The 24166-nt window shown below is 37.4% G+C and overlaps 1 protein-coding gene across 1 annotated transcript in view; it reads right to left on the bottom strand.

The window, feature by feature from the left end:
- The window catches only part of OSTN (osteocrin), a 96024-nt gene extending 89271 nt beyond the window's left edge, over positions 1-6753 (bottom strand). The window contains exon 1 of the mRNA XM_058730843.1: positions 6593-6753. The gene's annotated coding sequence lies outside the window, so the exon portion shown is untranslated. The remainder of the gene's footprint in view (positions 1-6592) is intronic.
- Positions 6754-24166: the final 17413 nt, after the last annotated feature.

Genomic DNA, 24166 nt, shown 5'->3' with positions numbered 1-24166 from the left:
TTAAAATGACTGGACTATATAAAATAGCTAGATATAAAATGCATATTGAGTAAAAAAGCAAGATGCAAACAATATATATTGTGGAGTGATAGTTGTGTAATTTCAAACACAAACTATGTATTGCTTATGAAAGTAGCTTGAGGAGTATACTTCTAACGATATTAGTTGCCTCAGTAAATGAAGGAAGAGAACTTAGGAAGGGGTGAGTAGCAGTGACTTTGAGTCTATTTGTAAAACATGACTGCCAGAAAATATGAGAAAATACTTAATGTTTGGTGGGAATATTCATGTTAGTTTTCATTTTCACTGAACCTTTGTATATTGACATTAAAAAAAAAATCAGTATCTTAAAACTAAGCTGATTTTCAGAATGCATACAGATTAAGAAAAAAAAATCAGTGACCAAAAGATTGGCCATCCATACTAAAAGCCAAAGACCCAGGGGCACCCGGGTAGCAGGGTCTGAGCACTTGGCTCTTGAGTTCAGCCCAGGTAGTGATCTCATGGTTCGCCACATCCGGCTCCACATTGACAGTGTGGAGCCTGCTTGGGATTCTCTCTCTCTCTCTCTCTCTCTCTCTCTTCCCCTCCTCCACTCATATTCTCTTTCTCAAAATAAATAAATAAACTTAAAAAAAAAACAACAACGAAACTTTAAAAGCCAAAGACACAAAAAGCATGAGAGAAAATTAGGAGACATGGAGCATACATTCTGACATTTCAACATCGGCCAAATGGAGTTTTAAAAGGAGAGAAGAGAGATAATGTAGGAGAGAAAATCATTACTAGTGAGAAAAAGAGAAACACAACAATGTCATTGATGTCACAGATGGCAAGTGCTAAGCCTAATAAAGAAACACAAGAGCAAGAATGGGGAATTGTCATCAAAGCTCAGGGAGTCCCAATGTGTGTGCAAAAACATAATAGTGATAATGGTGATGACAGTAGCAACAGGTTACCTATAGAAGAAGATTGGCACTGGATTTCCTACTTGCAACTATCCTTGATAAGAGGACATACAATATTCTCTTTAACAGAGGAAATGCTTCTGAAACTGGAATTATTCACAGTCAACTAGCATCCTAGAGGAAACACAAAACAAAGACATTTTAAGATAATCAAGAGTTCAGACCATTTTAAAAGACTTAACTGAAATGATATTTAATGACAAAAAATGAATGCAAGAAAGGGAGGATGTAGGATACAAGACACTAGTGAAGAACACAGTAAAACCACAGTTCATAGAATTGCTGATGAAAAAACGTAAAAATCAGGATATAAATAAAAATCTGTAATTAAATTTCCAGATTCTCTGCAATGAGAGATAACTGAGATGGAGTGAAGGGGGAAGGAAAGTAAAATTGGGCTAAGGTTTCTTTTGTTCAGCAAGTAGATACATTTAATAAGTAAATGTGTAACTTTGGCCAAAAGTAAATTATGGCCATAGGACATAAGTTTAAACTTGATTAAAATGACTGAAAGATTAAAACAGAATATATAAATTTTATTAAAAAAATTAATGTTTATTTTTGAGAGGGAGACAGACAGAATGTGAGTGGGGAGGGGTAGAGAGAGAGGGAGACACAGAATCTGAAGCAGGCTCCAGGCTCCAAGCTGTCGGCACAGAGCCCGACACGGGGCTAGAACTCATGAGCTGTGAGATCATGACCTGAGCTGAAGTCGGATGCTCAACTGACTGAGCCACCAAAGGCGCCCCTGGATATATAAATTTTAAATCAGCACAAGTACAAATGTTGAAAATAAAATTCTAACTTCCACAAAATACAGGAAAGAAAAAACAAAATCTGCAATGCTCTTCCCAAAATTGCTATGTAATTAGAGGAAAAAAGATGGAACAAATAGGACCAATAGACAAGGATCAAAATAAATATAAAGAGGCAATTCTCCCTCTAAAAGATAGACAGTTTCAAATTGGGTAAAATCAAACTAACAAATTATAAAAAAAAAAAAAAACTAACAAAATATCCGTTTAACACTACACTGAAGGGAGAGTTAAGCTTTTAAAAAGTTAAAAATGAAGTTGAAATATATCAAATTCTAATAAATTTGTAACAAACTCTAACAAAATAAAGAAACATCAAATGAGACAAAGAAGATATTCTTATTGTATTTTAGGGAAATTTTTCATTTTTTCAGAATATTTTTCTTTTTTGGTTTATTGTCTGTTTTTATCTAGAGATAAAATTATGTATGAAATACTTATCTAGGAGATTTTGAATCTAAGTATATAAATGGGACTTTGTTTACTGTTTGTATGTGTTCATGTAGGTGGTTTTGGGGTCTAGTTTCTTATAACAAATTGAAGAATTTTCCATCTACATTTTATGCTTTTGAAGAGTTTACAGGACATAGGAAATAATTGTTGCTCTGGGTCAGAATATGCCTTTGAATATACTTCCTGTTTCTTCTATAGTATTAGATTTTAAGTTTATAGACTTTCTTGTATAAACATTCATAATACCTATATATACCTTAACATAGATAGGTAAGAAATGTTTGTATATTTTTAAACATCTATTTTTCTAGGTTTTAAGCTGTACTAGAATCAAGTTTAAAGGACAAATGCCTCATTTGTCCATTGGTAATTTCGTATAGAACCAATATTTTAAAGAACAAATTATACCTCTCATTTCTTTAGTGATGTGAAAGGATGATAACTTATATGTTTTCATTTGTATCTTCACTTGCTATTCCTATGATTTGAAAATTTTGTATAAATAAACTAATATCAAATCTTTATTCAGGGGGCATCTGATCATTGCAACTAAATTTTGCCTTATGGAAGTAAGGTTTTACTTTTTTTTTTTTTTTTGCTGCTTTGCTTATAGATTAATGAGTGCAAGTTGTAATTCTATGCTCTAGTCTGCTAAGTATTCTGGAATTGCTATCATGCAATCCCCTCAAAGAAAATAACTTCTTTTCATTTTTATATTCTTATTACCTAGCATTGTACCTGGCATATGTTAGGTGACTGATACAAGTTTTCTATTTAAACTATAAGATGTTGATCCAGGTCTGATTCCATATTTGTTGAATAATACTGAATATAAATGGTGATAATGGTTCCTATTAAAATAAAAAATTCAGAGAATGAAAAAAATCACTGTAGAAGGATGAGAAGCCAATTTACTGAAATAATAATCTCTGCTTCCAAAGGCCCCCTATGTGACATTTCCTTAGTGTTGGTGATATTATTACTTTAAATCTTAATATCCCAACTACAGCCAACATTGGTATTTACTTAAATCTGCTCATTTATTGAAGGATTACACATTGAAGCTGTTGCCCTTAGGGGAAGTCAGGAGACTAAACCATCGCTTGGGAGCTATTTATGAGTTTGGGTTAGAGAGTGTTTGAGAACTCAGCAACATCCTGAATATAAGACAACATGGCTTCCGGGATGTGAGTAAGAAAGCTGACTCATTGAGGGATATCTGGGTGCTGCTTAGGTGTCTTAATTCCACACCATGTCCCGTAGGCCTTTGTATTTTTCAGGACAGGAAACCATTATTTTGTCCTTTTTTTTTCAGAACTCTTTACCAATCACAAACGTAAAAGAAATTTGTCACCACTGTAGCAAGGGTACTGAAGAGATGGTAGAGTCTTGGCCTAGGAAACTTCAACTTTTGGCAATGCTATTCACACTTGCAGGTGAAAAGGAGACAACAGTGGTTTTAGACTGGAAAAGCTGGGTTTTTGACCTTGGCTATATGCCAGGTGGTCTACTATGACTTTTTTACTTTACTTTTCTGAATTTTAGTAATTGGTTTATATGATATATGAGATAAACGCGTACACACACACACGCACACATACACACACACGCACACATACACACACGGAAATTGTAGGCCACTAGATTATTTTCTATCCTAGGTCACTACTTGATTCTATGTGACTTGACATTACCTATTTTGAAATCTTCATTCATGTTAAGGAAACAATAAAATTCATCTTGCTACTTTATTCTGATTGAATAATTGATAAGGAGGAGTTAAAAAATTCAAGGTATTTGAATAACACAAGAATAAAAATAATGTATGGTGCTATAGTAAAGAACCTACCAAATTAAAGTGCTAGTTTCAGGTATTGGAGCCATTTAAAGACACTGAAAGTAATGCTGTTCCCTCCCATATTTCTGGATCTATGAGGAAAGCAGCAATATACAGAATAGACTGTGGCATCCAGGGACCATTTCTCACATGCTAGCATTTTTAATAGGTAGCTTTTCAAAGGTTCAATATGGGATTATGTTGTTTACAAACTGAATGTTCATAAACTGGTAGGTGTCTTTCTCTAGTTATGATAAATGTTATTTGTGCTATAATTAAAACTATAGGAATTTAGAGGAATTAGAAACCTCTAGTAAATGGTATGACCACCAACTCTTTATATAATCACAACTTTCTGAGACATAGTTTCCATATTTATAAAATAAGGGGTTAGATGATCGCTGGATAATCTGTAAAGAAAGAGTGAGGTATTCCTGGCAAATGTGATTTCATAAATGAACATGAGCTGGCTCATTAGTGATAGGCAGAAATGAAACTGAATTGGCAAAAGAGGAAATGGTCTTGCAGGGATTACAAAAGCAGCAGAATATTAAAATGCATCTGAGTATGGCATTTGTAGAAGGTGAAGAAAGCTCACTGTGGCTAGTCATCAGGCTGTGTGTGTTTGATCAACAGTTACCAGTTTCCTCTGAAATCTACAGTGCAGATGCTTCACTCAAATCCCTTGACGATTTAATTCTTTGCAGGTCTTGGCTTAAATCCTAATTCCCAACGAAGAAAACTTTCATTCAGACCTTTGTTGATCCTTGAAACACATCATTTTGGTGCTCTGCAGAGGCGAAGACACTGAACAGTGGTTTTGTTTTGGTTTTGTAACACAGCATTTGGTCACCTCACCAGTCCTCACATCTGCTTCCAGTTTGAGATGAAACCACGTAAACCTCATGCTCCCACTGCAAGCCATGGGTTTGTCACAACATTTTGTCACAAAAATTACATCAGCGTATAAACAGAGGGAAAGCTTTCTGGCTTTGTTTTAAAGTTTTGGTTTATTCCTCTGAATGCAAATGAAATAAATTCAGTAAGAACTGAACATAAACTAAATTATGCTAACCAGAACAGGCAGTGATGTTCCATGCTACCCATTAGAAACACTGATGAGACCAATGTTTCTAATTGGACTGCTAAAAACAAAAACTAGTTTCACTCTCTTTAATGGGCCAATATTGTATCCACAATCACCCTCTATGTTGTCATTCATTTCGTGGGAGATCAAAATGTGACCAAATAAGTGCTGGCTTATTCACAAAAAGAAACATCATGCACTCTCTTAAACAGACATATATGCATATGCTGTATACATACACAAAACCTTTCCAAATATACACATAAAACTTTCAGTGAATTCTCATTATATACAGGAAAAAAGTCCAAGTCCCTTAGTTTAGCACTCAACATACTTTATAACTGGCTTTAACTTCTAAGTGTAGCCTTATTTCCTACCCTGTCCCTTCTAGCATCCATGTTTAAGTTAATCCAAAACAGTGTTTCATACCCCACACATCATGTCCTGTACACTTTTAGACTTTAAGCTCACTCTACCTTCTACTTAGCGCATCCTGTTCTATGCTGTCTACCTGGAAATTTACCACTCATCTTTCAGCTAATAGTTTACATCTTTAAAGTTTTCCTTTGTTCCTAATCTTTGTACATAGCTGAATCATCAGACTTACTTAATCCTTCTCTGGTTTGTGCATACCTCTGGTATCGCATTTATTACAGCTGGTCAGATTTGTTTATTTATATGGCTGTCTACCAGTTGCCAAATTCTTGGGACAATGAATCCAGTTCATATATTTCTTTACATTGAGAATAGAGCACAACTCAACTTCTAAGTTTTTGCTTCTTTTGTTTCATTTTTGGTTTTGGTTTTTGCTCTGAATTATACCAGCAGACTGCTAATTTTTTTTTTTCTCCTTACTTCAATCTCCACCTACTTTCATTCACTTTGCAAGTTCCTTTCTGAGGACCTGTTTCAAAGCAATGATTATGCCACTTTCCTTCTTAAAAATTTCAGAGCATTTCACATACTCTAAGATTGAGCCTGTGGTCCTTACTTCTTATGTGGGCAATTAATCATTTTACCCTAACTTTTTTTTTACCTCCTCACCAAATGGTCTTGTTTTCCATTCTGCTTTGACTACTCACCCACTTTGAGGGAAATAATTAGACTTTATCAAATACCAACAATGACAACATCTTTATACCCACAAGCTCTAGATTTAAGTCTTCCTTGTATTCAGCCTCTGACAGCACTCTAGGAACTACACTTTTTGGATCCTATCATCTTTTCACTGTACTTCTACCCACCCACCCCCACCTGCCCCTGCAAATCTTTACCTTGCTTAGAATCCATTCATGCATAATACTGCCCCTCACATCATACTAATCTTCAAAATTAAATTTGATTAAATTAAGCGCTCCTCATACACTGACCCTGCAATCATACTGGAGAAAAACACGTACTTTATGTAATGATATCGCTTTTAAACACATACCTGCTAATCTCAAATAGACATTTTCTCCTGACCCACAATTCATTTAGGAAATTTTCTTTTCTCCTACTCCTTTAGAGGATTCTTTCAAATCTTCTCTCTCCTTTAACCTCTATAGCCACCTCCTTTCCAGCCATACTTTCAGCTGATGAAATTGCTCTCTATTTCACTGAGAAGAAAAAAAGCAATTAGAAAAGATTTTCTACAGGCTTCTACTACACCACATCTATTCCTCTATAAATATTAGTAGCAATATACTTTGCTTTCCCTCCTACTAATATGGATAAACCATTGGGACACTAGATACTAACTCTCTTGAGCACTCAAATATATCACTTCTGCAGTTTTCCATTCCTGCCCTGTCTCATCAATTTCTCCTTCTCCACTGGACTATGGCCAGCAGCACAGAACTAGATCAAATTATCTCCCATCTCAAGTAAACCTTTTCTTGGCCCTAGCTCCTCCTCCAGTTACTATCCCATTTCTTTGCTACCTTTTACAACAAAACTTCTCAGAGGATTTAACCTTCACTAATTCTTTTCCATCTCTTCTCTCCTGATCCTACTTTGGTGAGGTTTTAATTATTACTAGTCCACTCAAACTGCTCTCGTCAAGGTTACTAATTACTTCCCCATTGCTAAATCCAATGGCCACTTTGCAGTTCTCAAATTACTTGAAAGTATTTGTCACAGCTGATTACTCTTTCTTTGCCTCATTTAGTTACTGGGGCATTAATTCCTTCTGACTCTATTATGTTCTTCCTCATTAGCACCCTTCTCCTTGGCTGGTTCTTCCTCCTCTCCCTGGACTCTAAATTTTGTACCACTTCAGGGCTCAGTCCTTGACCTTCTTCTTTTCTCTGTGTAGGCTTACCCCATGTTTACTTTACTCCAGTAACAAGGCATTAAACATCATGTAAATCCCGATGACTCTCAAATTTTTATATCTATTCCATTTCCCCTGAAGTCTAGCCCCATAGATTCAGCTGCATATACAATTTTTTTTTTTTTTTTTTTGCTTAGTTACAAATAGGCATCTCAAACTTACTATGTCTACAAATGGCATCTAGACAGCCTAACAGATACTTGTTCTTCCTGGAGTCTTCAACCCCATTCTTTCAGATGCTAAAAAAAAATTGGTATCAGTCTGACTTCTCTTTGATCCAGTATTTGATCCATTATCAAATCCTATCAGTTGAAAGAATTTTCAGAATTTGACCCTTCTCATCACTTCCTCCAGGCCAGCATTGTTCTTCTCGATAATGCAATAGCCTGTTTGCTCTACCTGCTTCTGTTCTATTCTTTTTGGCTCTTCTCAACACAGTAATCACAGTGTCTCTTGATAATGAAGTCACATCATTCTACCATTTCATTCATTATCTTCCAGTGGCTTCCTAACTGGCTATCACCTATGAGGTGCTAAGTATCTATATCCTGTCCCTCCCACCTCACCTCTCTGACCTCATCTCCTATCGCTTTCCAGCTTATCCTCCAGTATTTCTGTTATCCCACTCTCTATACTTTTTCTTGAACATTCCAAGCATGCTCCCACTCCTGGGCATTTCCACCTACCACTTCCTCTGCTTTGATGACTGACTCTTCCCGAGATGTTTGCATAAGTTACTATCTCATGTCCTTCAGTTCTCTGCTATACTGTCACTTTTTAGAGATGTTTCTCTTGATCACTCTTTGTACAAGTTTAACCTAACCACTTATCGAACTGCCTTTCCTTTTGTCTCTGTTTTATTTTCCTCCAAAGCACTCACCACAACCTTGTAGTCTTTACTTACTTGTTTATTGTCTGTCTCCCCCTACTGGACTGCTCCATAAAAATGAGGACTTTATTATTCATTCACTACAGTTCTCCAGTAGCTAGTTTGTTACCTCCCATGTAGTATTTGCTTAATAAATATTCTCTGAATAAATGAATGAATTTCCCTTCATCGCCTCACATATGTGGGCTGTATCAACGACACATAAGTGGACTGTAAATGCTGTTCACTGCATTCCATAAATGGCCTTGTATTTTTCTTTCTGTCTTAAACCCATTTTTTAAGCAGCATCCACTTTCCAATTCCACACACTCAGTTTATACCTATATTTCAATTTACATGAGCAGAGATCATTTTAAATATGCAAATATCAGTTTAAATATGCAAAGATCTTACCAACTGGAAGATAGATCAGTCCTTAGAATATCCATAATGCATTATAAACATACCCAGGGATTTAAAAAAAATGTTTTAAATGCTTTTATTTGTTTTTGAGAGAGAGAAAGAGACAGAGTGCCATCAGGGGAGGGGCAGAGAGAGAGGGAGACACAGAATCTGAAGCAGGCTCCAGGCTCTGAGCTGTCAGCACAGAGCCCAACGCAGGGCTCCAACCCACAAACCATGAGATCATGTCCTGAGGTGAGGTAGGACACTTAACCAACTGAGCCACCCAGGTGCCCCAATACCCAGGGATTTTAGCACTTTCTCTTCTATCACTGTATAAATTCTTACACAGCAAGTCTGTCCTCTTGTTTGTCTTCTCCCCCAGCTCCAGACTCTAACATGTGGAGGTCCTCAATAATGAATGGCTTTTAAAATTAATATAAAAATAAAAGTTTCATTTCACTAATGTATACAGACATATACAGAAGTCCTTACTATGGTTTCAAATCAGGTCTTTAAAAATTGAAATCCAAACTGCTTGTATACATTCCACAAACATAAATGACCTTCCTTAACCCCACAAGTTCACTTTGTAGCATCCTCTGCCTCAGTTGCCATTCTGTTATTCTAGTCTTCTTGTTTTTTTTTCTAGAATCTTCCAAGCTGTTTTCCACCTTAGGGTCTTTGCCCTTGTTGCTTTTCTGCTTAGATTTTTACATGGCTTGTTGTTTTGTAAATCAAAAACCCACGTATCAGGTCTAATATCACTTTTTTGTATATATACCTCCCTTCCTTGCCCACCTAACCTAAAGTCCCTTCCAATTCTCTCTTTATCAAGTCACCCTACATTACTGTCTTTATAGCACCTACCACTATTAAAATTTATTAATCACATGTATTTTATCTCTTCTGTTACCTATTGTATTCCTTCTCCCCATAACCCATATCTCACACATCTAGAACATGAGATGCATGGAGAACATGGACCTTGTTTGCCATATTGAATGATGTGTTCACCATGCCTAAAACTGTGGAACCTTATCGAAACTAAATAAACATGTTTATTTATTTATTTTTTTTAATCCACTCCTTTACTTCACTTTTCAAATTACTATATTGGTGTATTTATCCTTTATTAATAGTACCATTCAAGAGTCTATTAATTTAACAACATTTCTTTGTTGCTTCTCTCTTCATCACAAGACTCCATATAGTCATTTCAAAAAGGAAAGCACACCTTCTGGAGTATGCCTTGGCAGAGATCCTCTAAAGGGAAGAAATGTCCTGAGGTAAACTGTAATTGATTCATAAAGTCACTTCCAGCTCTTCAAATTTGTGAAAGACCAAACTTAGCTCCTGAAATAAGCACCTTCCTACTCATGAAGCGATTTTGTGCTGATGCAATCATACGGCATCAGTAGTTTCTAAGGAAGACTAGTACAAAATAATTCCCCACATTTCTAAAAGAGAGCCAGTTCAGGGAGGGAATATACACAGTGATCTTCCAAATTATTAATATTTAAGAACATCAGTGTTTTGTGGCAAATGTGGCTTTCAATGCTTTTGTTTACATAGATTTGTTAAACTATTTTTCATGAGACCAAGAAAAAAATCTATATAAACATATAGAATTGATACCATGGAAACATTCTTGCTTGAAGGATTTTATACTTAGCTGTCTTAATGTGTTTCCATTGTGGTTGACATTTGCTGAGGACAAATGGAAACATCTTGTTGTAACGTGAAACTTTCTGGGATCCTCCCAGGCTGCACAACCTCTCTTCTTCCTTTAAACTCTATAGACATCTCTTTCTCTTTTACAATGTACCACTTTCTACCTTGTATTATAGTTACACCTCTTTACTCCTAAAGAATGGAATTCTTCACTAACTTCTATATTTTTTCATCACTTCCACTGCTTTTATAATTTTAGGTGCATGGATGATATTCAATAAATATTTGTGGAATATAGAAACAACATTTGTATATACAGTTTCTTTTTACTCTTTCAGGATCGAAATTTCTAGAGGAACAAACTGTGATAATTTTTTTTTCATTAAGCTTTCTTTTTACTTCCAGAAAGACATACTTATGTGGAATCCTGTAGAGCATAGATTTCCAGATTCCTAGGAAGCTGAAATGTCTGTCTTACTCTCTATTTGCTTTAATAAATCCCATAGGCTATGTAATGTTAATTTGTAAACAAATGGTAGAAAGACAACCAGAAGGTATAAATCCTCTTCCTATCCTGGAGTATGATACAAAGCAAGATGATTATAATGTATTAGATGTAGAAGAGTGGAATTTAGATACCTTATATTACAGTCAGGCAGAATGAATAGGTCTAGGGAATTAGAAATTTTAGGGTTTAGTCAGGAATGGAAGGTTGGTAGTTTTATTTAGCAGGGAAGATGAATAAGGAATAATAGTACAGGACAGTTTGAAAAGGAATATGCAGACTGATGTAAGTGCTGTACTATTTGAATCAAGTTTTGGCCTTTGCTTGGTAGGCAACAGGGAACTCTTGATGGCTTCTGTGCAGGTCAGCAACATGATCAAAGCTATGCTTTAGAAAGAATAATCAGGAAGTATATGCTTGATGAGTTGGCTAGACACAAATGAGAAAGAAAAACCTTTTCAGGAACTTTTTGTGGTATACTAGGTAGGTTTTTTTCCCCCTTTTCCTATGGAAAATACATAAACTGAAAATTTGTTGTTTCTTTTTTTTTTTAATTTTTTTAATGTTTATTTATTTTTGAGACAGAGAGAGACAGAGCATGAATGGGGGAGGGTCAGAGAGAGAGGGAGACACAGAATCGGAAACAGGCTCCAGGCTCTGAGCAGTCAGCACAGAGCCCGACGCGGGGCTCAAACTCACGGACCGCGAGATCATGACCTGAGCCAAAGCCGGATGCTTAACCAACTGAGCCACCCAGGCGCCCTGAAAATTTGTTGTTTCTTGACACCGAAGATAAAAAAGATCATCATATAATGAATGAGTCAGCTATATGTCATTTTTCTCTGTGTATTCATGCATATATATATATATTTTTTTGTCAGAAATATTGCTATTTAGATTTATATACTAAATGTGACGTTGTGTCAGATTTAGATCCTAAGTATAAATATCAGAATGTTTTTGTCTCATTAGATTCTATGACTCGGGGCCCTGGCCACAAAATCAATTCTAAATTTCACCTGATTTTTCTTAGGAACTTCCATTATAAAGGTACTAATGGCAACTGATCTAGAATAAATTTTAATTTAACCTCATGTGTTAAATGTGATGTTAACTCTCAGAATAGCAGATTTTCACATGCTTTTTGAAGAATCTACCATTTCAAGAGAAAGCAGGCAGCAGGAAAGGTTAATTAACAATTCAAGTTAACTCTACCATGTACAGGACAATAATATTCCCTCTGGAAGGATCATCATATTACAGACAGTTGACTTTAGTTATTTTACATCACAAAGAACACACCCAGGTACACAGAAATGTTTCTTAATTAAACTTTTATTGATTCACTAGTGCATTCTGAGCCCTTGTTGGATATAAAGTACAATAGAAATGTTGCCAAGAGACAAGGGGCAAGAGGAATATACCAAGAGACACAGATTTCTGGTTAAGTTAGTAGTTCTTTGTTTCTTTTTCTTTTTCCTTTTCTTTTTTTTCTTTTTTTATCTCATCAGTGCACAAATCAACCACTATTAACCTAGTTCTCTGCTTTTTATTATTTTGGTGGGAGAGGCAGGCCATGTGAATTGTCCTTGGCGCTCTGATCCTGACTTTTAAAACTTTTTACTATTATTAATTGTCATAAAACATATATAACACATTAATCATTTAAAGTATATGGTTCTAGTATATGGTTCTAGCCTGGGTGGCTCCATCAGTGGAGCGTCCGGCTTCGGCTCAGGTCATGATCTTGCGGTCTGTGAGTTCAAGCCCCACGTTGGGCTCTGTGCTGACAGCTCAGAGCCTGGAACCTGCTTCGGATTCTGTGTCTCCCTCTCTCTCTCTGCCCCTCCTCCACTCACGCTCTGTCTCTCTCTCAAAAATAAATAAACTTAAAAAAAAATTAAAGTATATGGTTCTATGGCATTAAGTACATTCACATTGTTGTGCAACCACCACTACCAACCCCCTCCAGAGTTTCTTCATCTTCCCTACCTGAAACTCTATCCCATTAAACACTAACTCCCCATTCCCTCTTTCCCTCAGCTCCTGACAACCACCATCTACTTTCTGCCTGTATAAGTTTGACTATTCTAGGTACTTCGCATGAGTGGAGTCAGACAGTATTTGTCTTTTTATGACTGGTTATTTCACTTAGTATGATGTCTTCAAGGTTTATCCCTATTGTAGCATGTATCAGAATTTCCTTCCTTTTGAAGGCTGAATAATATTCCACTGCATGCATATGCCACATTTTGTTTATCTACTTGGGTGGCTTCCATGTTTTAGCTATTGTGAGTAACACTACAATGACTCATTGGTCAGCATCTGTGGAATCTGTGTTTTCAATTATTTTGAGTACACACTCAGAAGTAAATTTGCTGGGTGATAGGGAAATACTATGTTTCATTTTCTGAGGAACTACCATACTGTTTTCCACAGAGGTCGTATATATTTACATTCTCACCAGCAATGTCTGAGGGTTCCAATTTCTCCACATTCTCGTCAACACTTATTCTTTGATTTTGTCTGTTTGTTTGTTTTTATATTAGCCATCCTAATGGGTATGAAGTGGTATCTCATTGTGGTTTTGATTTGCATTTCCCTAATGATTAGTGATGTTGAGTATCTTTTTATGTGCTTATTGGCCATTGGAGAAATGTCTGTTCAAGCCATAAGAAGAAGAAAAAAACGAAAAACAAAACTAGTCTAGTACCTGGAAAAACTCTCATCTATTACCCCAGAAGTTACCTTCTCATTTTCAATCAGCATGTGGAATAGGATCAATAACTGGAATTTTGCTCTGTGAGCACAAAATCAGATCAAATAGAACTGAATACACTCATAGGCTATTCTATTCAGACTATGGAGAAACTTGATGATTTACCCTTATCTTATGACAGACAATTGACAAATAGCTTCACTTGCTCTCATTCAGTTCATTCTTTCAAATGAGAATATTGCCTTATACTCCTTGGGACACATTATGTAAGCTATGCTGTAATCTGAAGAGAGTTCAATATAACATTTCAATAGGCCATTATTTTTACTATATACATAAATAATAAGAGTTGCATTCTTTTTATGGGTGTATTACAAAATTATCGGTTTCATCAATAATAATAATAATAATAATAATAAAGTACAGGAATGTGCCAGGTCCTCTTTTATTTTGTGCAATGAACTCATTTAACCTTTGTAACTCTATGTCCCCATTTTCAATGTGTGAAATTGATTCACAGGGAAATGAATAAATTGACCAACGTTGTGCAGTTTGATATGTAAATTCTACTAAGTCATGCTCTAGAGACCACATTCTTAAATTGTTTTTTCCATACTACCTTTCAAGATGTTAGCTAGGAAATTAGGATGCATATTTTCCAATGTTCCTTTATCTCCCCTCCCTTCTCTTCTCTTCCCTTTCCCCTCCTCCCCTCTCCTCCTCTTCCCTCTCTTCCTTTCCCTTCCCTCCCTCTTCTTTTTTCATTTTCTCTCTTTCTCTCTCTTTCTCTCTTCCCCTCTATCTCCTTTTCTTTCATATCCAGATATGTGCAGTAACTTTCCTTAGATCATGTAGCTAATGATATATTTTCACAATTTCTTTTTTCTTCTTCTTTATATCACATAAACCACTGGAAATTGATTTAGAAAAACTGGTTCATACCCTGGTTCTGTCATTTCTTGGTCTTGTTTTTTAGGTAAGTCGTGGCTCACTGTTTCCTCATATAGACATTAAACAAATTAATTCTGTATCACAGGATTATCATGAAGCAAAATAAACTTCATATAGCGTCATTTTGAAGCCAGTGAATTTTGTGAGGGCAAAACATCCACTGGGTCTAAGAGTATAACTATAATTAAAAGTCCTTTGAAATATTGCTCACTTTGTATTCTTTCAACCCTATCGCATTTCTTAGAAGAAAATTACTACGTTCCTTTCAGGGCAGAAGAGTATTAAAAGACCAACTTTTTTGGCCCTAGTAGTGGCATGTGTTGGCCCTGATGGTACTGGCAATCTGTCCAACGGATCTCATTTGTTTGAGAGCTGCTTTCCTCAGCAAAGGAAGTTCCCAGGCAGGAACAACTATTCTGTCTCCAGTATTGATGTCAGCCAGAGGCCCATTCCCAAATGATACTTCACTGGTTTCATTTACTGGAAAACTGGCTTTCCTTTGGATTATCTTCTGCCTTGATTTTTTTTTTATTAAATTTATTTTCAACTTTTTAAAATTTATTTTTTTAGAGAAACAGACAGAGGGTGAGTGGGAAATGGTCAGAGAGATAGGGAGACACAGAATCCAAAGAAGGCACCAGGCTCTGAGCTGTCAGCCCAGAGCCTGACGTGGGGCTTGAACTCACAAGCTGTGAGATCATGACCTGAGCTGATACTTAACTGACTGAGCCACCCAGGCACGCCTGCCTAGATTTTTAATAGCTGGCCACATCAGCCCAATATTTTAAATATTTCTCTTAGGCACAACTCTTTTGGGTTTCTTGGTGAACCCTCAACCATACTTGGTCATTTACTATTGGACTGTCAAAAGTCCTAAACAACCTCTAGATTTTTAGGTGAAGTACCTTTTACATTCCAATCTTTGATCATTCCTGTTGGTTTAGCTATTAACCAAAGTCAGTTAGAATCTACTAGTGAAGTTTGAGCTAACAGGGTAAAACAGCATCTGATTTCATTATTAATAAAAAATTTTTAAACTTCCACAGAATTTAGCACATGTAACACTTATTTTTTAAAAATTAATTACAAATATGACTTCCAATTAAAGAAAGTCAGAGTATAAATAAATGACAGGTGTTTTGTAATGGCAAAATATAGTGCCACTATTAAAAATTATGAAGAGTTCTGGGGAAAAAAAACTATTAATGAGTTGATTAAAAGAGCTAAAATCTGTCAAAATTTGAATAAAATTTGAGTAAGCAAAAACTTGCATTTATGCACAAACCCATGTTAAATATAATAAGAAATTTATTTAAAAATGCAAGGGAAAAATGGAAAAACATCATTAGAAAAATAGTTACTTATCAGCTAATTCATGTCCTCCATCTACTCCCATCTCTCTCATTTTCTCCTTTCTTCTGCCTATCTCCCTCCCTCCTCTCTCTCTCTGCCTCTGTCTTTTTCAACAGATCAAGTTAAATAGATTTTATCTGGTCCTGGATTTGGGGTAATTGGAATGATGGAAGGGTGAGGAGCTGGAAAATGGCTGGTGGCATCTGCAGAATAACGAGACTGGGTCCAGTGATCAAGACCACAAGTGACACACCTCCCACAGAGGTGATTTGATTCTACAGACAATAATCTACAGCATAGAGGGCAAATACATGCTAGAAAGAGAGACACTTACATTTTTTATCAGACAGTGATTCTAGATTTCTGGAATAACCTTCCTGACTAAAACTACTAAAATGTTGGATAAAATATGTACTTGAAACATCCATCCATCCATATGATTCATTTTAAGGTGGCATGAAAGTAGAGGTAGGAGAAACAACATAAAAATAAACCAACCAAGAACTCTGGGAAATATATGGATGCCCTGTCAGCCCTCACTGAGGGTGTCTGCCAAACATTGGGTGGGAGAGGGTGGGGGGCATTTGAATGAGTATACTTGGTATAGGGGCAGGTGATGGAACAACCATGGTGACCCTTCACAGAAAACCAGGATCCCAAAGGGTGAATTCAAGTATGATGCTTTAACATAGATAAGAATAGAAACTTCCCACTCTAAGCCTGGTACTGGATGGAGGGGAGGAAAAACATTATTCTCACCGAGAAATCTTTTTATTTCATTCATAAGTTGTTTTTATTTTTTTTTCAATATATGAAGATTATTGTCAAATTGGTTTCCATACAACACCCAGTGCTCATCCCAAAAGGTGCCCCCCTCAATACCCATCACCCACCCTCCCCTCCCTCCCACCCCCCATCAACCCTCAGTTTGTTCTCAGTTTTTAACAGTCTCTTATGCTTTGGCTCTCTCCCACTCTAACCTCTTTTTTTTTCCTTCCCCTCCCCCATGGGTTTCTGTTAAGTTTCTCAGGATCTACATAAGAGTGAAACCATATGGTATCTGTCTTTCTCTGTATGACTTATTTCACTTAGCATAACACTCTCCAGTTCCATCCACGTTGCTACAAAGGGCCATATTTCATTCTTTCTCATTGCCCTGTAGTACTCCATTGTGTATATAAACCACAATTTCTTTATCCATTCATCAGTTGATGGACATTTAGGCTCTTTCATAATTTGGCTATTGTTGAGAGTGCTGCTAGAAACATTGGGGTACAAGTGTCCCTATGCATCAGTACTTCTGTATCCTTTGGGTAAATTCCTAGCAGTGCTATTGTTAGGTCATAGGCTAGGTCTATTTTTAATTTTTTGAGGAACCTCCACACTGTTTCCCAGAGTGGCTGCACCAATTTGCATTCCCACCAACAGTGCAAGAGGGTTCCCGTTTCTCCACATCCTCTCTAGCATCTATAGTCTCCTGATTTGTTCATTTTGGCCACTCTGACTGGCGTGAGGTGATATCTGAGTGTGGTTTTGATTTGTATTTCCCTGATGAGGAGTGACATTGAGCATCTTTTCATGTGCCTGTTGGCCATCCGGATGTCTTCTTTAGAGAAGTGTCTATTCATGTTTTCTGCCCATTTCTTCATTGGGTTATTTGTTTTCCGGGTGTGGAGTTTGGTGAGCTCTTTATAGGTTTTGGATACTAGCCCTTTGTCCCATATGTCATTTGCAAATATCTTTTCCCATTCCGTTGGTTGCCTTTTAGTTTTGTTGGTTGTTTCCTTTGCTGTGCAGAAGCTTTTTATCTTTGTAAGGTCCCAGTAGTTCATTTTTGCTTTTAATTCCCTTGCCTTTGGGGATGTGTCAAGTAAGAAATTGCTACGGCTGAGGTCAGAGAGGTCTTTTCATGCATTCTCCTCTAGGGTTTTGATGTTTTCCTGTCTCACATTCAGGTTATCCATTTTGAGTTTATTTTTGTGAATGGTGTGAGAAAGTGGTCTAGTTTCAATCTTCTGCATGTTGCTGTCCAGTTCTCCCACACCATTTGTTAAAGAGACTGCCTTTTTTCCATTGGATGTTCTTTCCTGCTTTGTCAAAGATTAGTTGGCCATATGGTTGTGGGTCTAGTTCTGGGGTTTCTATTCTATTCCATTGGTCTATGTGTCTGTTTTTATGCCAATACCATGCTGTCTTGATGATTACAGCTTTGTAGTAGAGGCTAAAGTCTGGGATTGTGATACCTCCTGCTTTGGTCTTCTTATTCAAAATTACTTTGGCTATTCAGGGCCTTTTGTGGTTCCATATGAATTTTAGGATTGCTTGTTCTAGTTTCGAGAAGAATGCTGGTGCAATTTTGATTGGGATTGCATTGAAGGTGTAGATAGATTTGGGTAGTATTGACATTTTGACAATATTTATTCTTCCAATCCATGAGCATGGAATGTTTTTCCATTTCTTTATATCTTCTTCAATTACCTGCATAAACTTTCTATAGTTTTCAGCATACAGATTTTTTACATCTTTGGTTAGATTTATTCCTAGGTATTTTATGCTTCTTGGTGCAATTGTGAATGGGATCAGTTTCTTTATTTGTCTTTCTGTTGCTTCATTGTTAGTGTATAAGAATGCAACTGATTTCTGTACATTGATTTTGTATCCTGCAACTTTGCTAAATTCATGTATCAGTTCTAGCAGACTTTTGGTAGAGTCTACCAGATTTTCCATGTATAATATCATGTCATCTGCAAAAAGTGAAAGCTTAACTTCATCTTTGCCAATTTTGATGCTCTGATTTCCTTTTGTTGTCTGATTGCTAATGCTAGAACTTCCAACACTATGTTAGACAACAGCGGTGAGAGTGGACATCCCTGTCGTGTTCCTGATCTCAGGGAAAAAGCTCTCAGTTTTTCCCCATTGATGAGGATGTTAGCTGTGGGCTTTTCATAAATGGCTTTTATGATCTTTAAATATGTTCCTTCTATCCCGACTTTCTTGAGGGTTTTTATTAATAAACGTTGCTGAATTTTGTCAAATGCCTTTTCTGCATCGATTGACAGGATCATATGTTTCTTATCTTTTCTTTTATTAATGTGATGTATCACGTTGATTGATTTCTGAAATTTAACCAGCCCTGCATCCCAGGAATGAATCCCTTGATCATGGTGAATATTTCTTTTTATATGCTGTTGAATTCGATTTGCTAGTATCTTATTGAGAATTTTTGCATCCCTATTCATCAGGGATATTGGCCTGTAGTTCTCTTTTTTTACTGGGTCTCTGTCTGGTTTAGGAATCAAAGTAATACTGGCTTCATAGAATGACTCTGGAAGTTTTCCTTCCCTTCCTATTTTTTGGAATAGCTTGAGAAGGATAGGTATTATATCTGCTTTAAACGTCTGGTAGGACTCCCCTGGGAAGCCATCTGGTCCTGGACTCCTATTCGTTGGGAGATTTTTGATAACTGATTCAATTTCTTCTCTGGTTATGGGTCTGTTCAAGCTTTCTATTTCCTCCTGATTGAGTTTTGGAAGTGTGTGGGTGTTTAGGAATTTGTCCATTTCTTCCAGGTTGTCCAGTTTGTTGGCATATAATTTTTCATAGTATTCCCTGATAATTGCTTGTATCTCTGAAGGATTGGTTGTAATAATTCCATTTTCATTCATGATTTTATCGATTTGGGTCATCTCCCTTTTCTTTTTGAGAAGCCTGGCTAGAGGTTTATCAATTTTGTTTATTTTTTCAAAAAACCAACTCTTGGTTTCATTGATCTACTCTACAGTTTTTTTTAGATTCTATATTGTTTATTTCTGCTCTGATCTTTATTATTTCTCTTCTTCTGCTGGGTTTAGGCTGTCTTTGCTGTTCTACTTCTATTTCCTTTAGGTGTGCTGTTAGATTTTGTATTTGGGATTTCTCTTGTTTCTTGAGATAGGCCTGGATTGCAATGTATTTTCCTCTCAGGACTGCCTTCGCTGCATCCCAAAGCGTTTGGATTGTTGTATTTTCATTTTCGTTTGTTTCCATATATTTTGTAATTTCTTCTCTAATTGCCTGGTTGACCCACTCATTCGTTAGTAGGGTGTTCTTTAACCTCCATGCTTTTGGAAGTTTTCCAGACTTTTTCCTGTGGTTGATTTCAAGCTTCATAGCATTGTGGTCTGAAAGTATGCATGGTATGATTTCAATTCCTGTATACTTATGAAGGGCTGTTTTGTGACTCAGTATGTCATCTATCTTGGAGAATGTTCCATGTGTACTCGAGAAGAAAGTATATTCTGTTGCTTTGGGATGCAGAGTTCTAAATATATCTGTCAAGTCCATCTGATCCAATGTATCATTCAGGGCCCTTGTTTCTTTATTGACTGTTGTCTAGATGATCTATCCATTTCTGTAAGTGGAGTGTTAAAGTCCCCTGCAATTACCACATTCTTGTCAATAAGGTTGCTTATCCTAGTAATTGTTTTATATATTTGGGGGCCCCTGTATTTGGCACATAGACATTTATAATTGTTAGCTCTTCCTGATGGATAGACCCTGTAATTATTATATAATGCCCTTCTTCATCTCTTGTTACAGCCTTTAATTTAAAGTCTAGTTTGTCTGATATAAGTATGGTTACTCCAGCTTTCTTTTGACTTCCAGTGGCATGATAAATAGTTCTCCATCCCCCCACTCTCAATCTGAAGGTGTCCTCAGATCTAAAATTAGTCTAGTAGACAGCAAATAGATAGGTCTTGGTTTTTTATCCATTGTGATACCCTATGTCTTTTGGTTGGCGCATTTAGTCCATTTACATTCAGTGTTATTATAGAAAGATATGGGTTTAGAGTCATTGTGATGTCCACAGGTTTCATGCTTGTAGCGATGTCTCTGGTACTTTGTCTCACAGGATCCCCCTTAGGATCCCTTGTAGGGCTGGTTTAGTGGTGATGAATTCCTTCAGTTTTTGTTTGTTTGGGAAGACCTTTATCTCTCCTTCTATTCTAAATGACAGACTTGCTGGATAAAGGATTCTCGGCTCCATATTTTTTCTGTTCATCACATTGAAGATATCCTGCCATTCCTTTCTGGCCTGCCAAGTTTCAGTAGAGAGATCGGTCACGAGTCTTATAGGTCTCCCTTTATATGTTAGAGCACGTTTATCCCTAGCTGCTTTCAGAATTTTCTCTTTATCCTTGTATTTTGCCAGTTTCACTATGATATGTCATGCAGAAGATCGATTCAAGTTACGTCTGAAGGGAGTTCTCTGTGCCTCTTGGATTTCAATGCCTTTTTCCTTCCCCAGATCAGGGAAGTTCTCAGCTATTATTTCTTCAAGTACACCTTCAGCACCTTTCCCTCTCTCTTCCTCCTCTGGAACACCAATTATGCGTAGATTATTTCTCTTTAGTGCATCACTTAGTTCTCTAATTTTCCCCTCATACTCCTGGATTTTTTGTATCTCTCTTTTTCTCAGCTTCCTCTTTTTCCATAATTTTATCTTCCAGTTCACCTATTCTCTCCTCTGCCTCTTCAATCTGAGCTGTAGTTGTCTCTATTTTATTTTGCAGCTCATTAATAGCATTTTTTAGCTCCTCCTGACTGTTCCTTAGTCCCTTCATCTCTGTAGAAATAGATTCTCTGCTGTCCTTTATACTGTTTTCAAGCCCAGTGATTATTTTTTTACTATTATTCTTAATTCACTTTCTGTTATATTGTTTAAATCATTTTTGATCAGTTTGTTAACTGTCGTTATTTCCTGGATGTTTTTTTGAGGGGAGTTCTTCCGTTTCGTCATTTTGTATAGTCCCTGGAGTGGTGCGGAACTGCAGGGCACTTCCCCTGTGCTGTCTTGAATAACTTGTGTTGGTGGGCAGGGCTGCAGTCAGACCTGATGTCTGCCCCTAGCCCACTGCTGGGGCCACAATCAGACTGGTGTGTGCCTTCTCTTTCCCTCTCCTAGGGGTGGGATTCACTGTGGGGTGGTGTGGCCCGTCTAGGCTACTTGCACACTGCCAGGCTTGTGGTGCTGGGGATCTGGCGTATTAGCTGGGGTGGATGGGCAAAGTGTACAGGGGTGGGACGGGCAGGTTTAGCTCGCTTTTCCTTCGGAGGTCCGCTTCAGGAGTGGCCCCGTGGCCCCGGGAGTGAGTCAGACCCGCTGGACGGATGGATCCGCAGAAGCACAGCATTGGGTGTTTGTGTGGTGCAAGCAAATTCCCTGACAGGAACTGGTTCCCTTTGGGATTTTGGCTGGGGGAGATGGCGCTGGCAAGCGCCTTTGTTCCCCGCCAAGCTGCGCTCCGTCGTCCAGGGCTCAACAGCTCTCCCTCCTGTTGTCCTCCAGCCTTCCCGCTCTCCGAGCAGAACTGTTAACTTATAACCTTCCAGATGTTAAGTCCCGCTTGCTGTTGGAACACACTCAGTCCAGCCTCTCCGCTTTTGCAAGCCAGACTCGGGGCCTCTGCTTGGCAGGCGGGCTGCCCCTCTGTCCCGGCTCCCTCCCGCCATTCCGTGTAGCGCGCACCGCCTGTCTGCCCTTCCTACCCTCTTCCGTGGGCCTCCTGTCTGCACTTGGCTCCAGAGAATCTGTTCTGCTAGTCTTCTGGTGGTTTTCTGGGTTATTTAGGAATCTAAGTGATCAGCAGGATGTGGTGAGCCCAGCGCCCTCCTACGCCGCCATCTTCCTCCTGGTACCCATTTCCCAACAACAGTCTTCCATCTGATGCAGGCTAGAAGAAGGGAACAACAGCCACTTCCAAAATGCAGCTACATCCATCTCCCTTTCACCTTAGGATCCTAGTAGGAAGCCACTGCAGCTTGAATCACCAAGTCAAGGAAACAGTCAGATGTATCTGCACCTGTCCGAATCAGGGGAGTAGTGGGGCTGTGCACATCACACTCTTTCAGTTACTCAGGTTGATAAAGACTCCTCCTTGACTCATGCATCCTCGCTCCTCTTTCCACTCAGCTCCCGGACCTCATAAGTTGTTTTTAAATTTGAGTTTCATCTATGCAAAGCAAACGCATTTAAGGGGTTAAGAAATATGAACCTTGCATATGTATATACCCATGTAACCAGCAGAGAGATAAAGACAGCACTCAAAATTACCTCATGCTCCATCGCAGGGAATACACCCCTATCTCTGGGGTGATCATTATTCTGGCCTCTAGCATCATAGATTAGCTTTGCCTATTCGTAAACACTATATAAATGGAGTCATACACTATATTTTATTTGTGCCTAGCCTCTTTCCTTATTATATTTTTCTCTTTGTGTTATTTTTCTTCCCTTTCTGCCATTTTTTTACTGATGAAGTGTTTCTCTTTATTTCATTTATCTCCTGTATTAGCTTTTTCATTGTACATTTTATTATTATTTATTATTATTTTATTTTTATTTCGATGGTTAATTTAGAAATAATAGAATGGCATCTCTAATTTATCAACTACAAAATTATCTTAAAAAAGAAAGCACGAAGCATAAAATGCTTCAGAGAGTTTGATTATTAGATTTGGCATTAGTAACTTTCGAGTTGATAGTTCAACCAAGTATGGTCAGAGTTAAAATGCCCCTCAAAAGGAAGTTTTTATTCATCAATTCCCCAGCACCTAGCACAGTACCCAGTATAAAAGAAATGATCAGTAATTATTTATAGACTTTTGAGTTGAAATGAAACAAAGCAGATCAAGGAAGGAGTCTTAGAAGTTTTAGGAAAACAAGCAAATAACAATTCCCAATAAACCTGGATAGAACAGAATCACAGAAGTTAAAAGGTGATAAAATTGATTACATGTGCAGAGATGAGAATGCATTTATGTCCCCTAACTAGTTTCCTTGCATCTGATATAGTTCCTCTTAAATCTCATTCTAAGGTGGCCAGAACAATCCAACATGCAATTTTTATCATTTCACTCCCTGACCCATTACCCATAAACTTTTATCATTCAGACCCCTGTACCACCATCCAACCTCATCTTTTACTACTTTTTGCCTCACACTTCACATTCCAGCAATATCCAATGCTTGAGATTCCCATACTCATGTCTACGCTTTGTTTTTGTTTTTTGCTTTTTTGTATGATGGTCACTCTTTTCAAGATGCCTTACTTGCTCCCAGTTTTTCACTGTCACTAAGAAATTCCTATTTAGATCATGTATCACCTCTTCTGAATCTTTCTTTCTTTCGATTGCCATACCGGATTAGGTGTTCTGTTAATTGCACGTGGTTCTTTTGGT

This window comes from Neofelis nebulosa, chromosome 5, assembly GCF_028018385.1.
Source record: "Neofelis nebulosa isolate mNeoNeb1 chromosome 5, mNeoNeb1.pri, whole genome shotgun sequence".
NCBI lineage: Eukaryota > Metazoa > Chordata > Mammalia > Carnivora > Felidae > Neofelis > Neofelis nebulosa.
The sequence above is the reverse complement of the archived record's forward strand: the minus strand, read 5'-3'. Positions and strand labels throughout refer to the sequence as shown.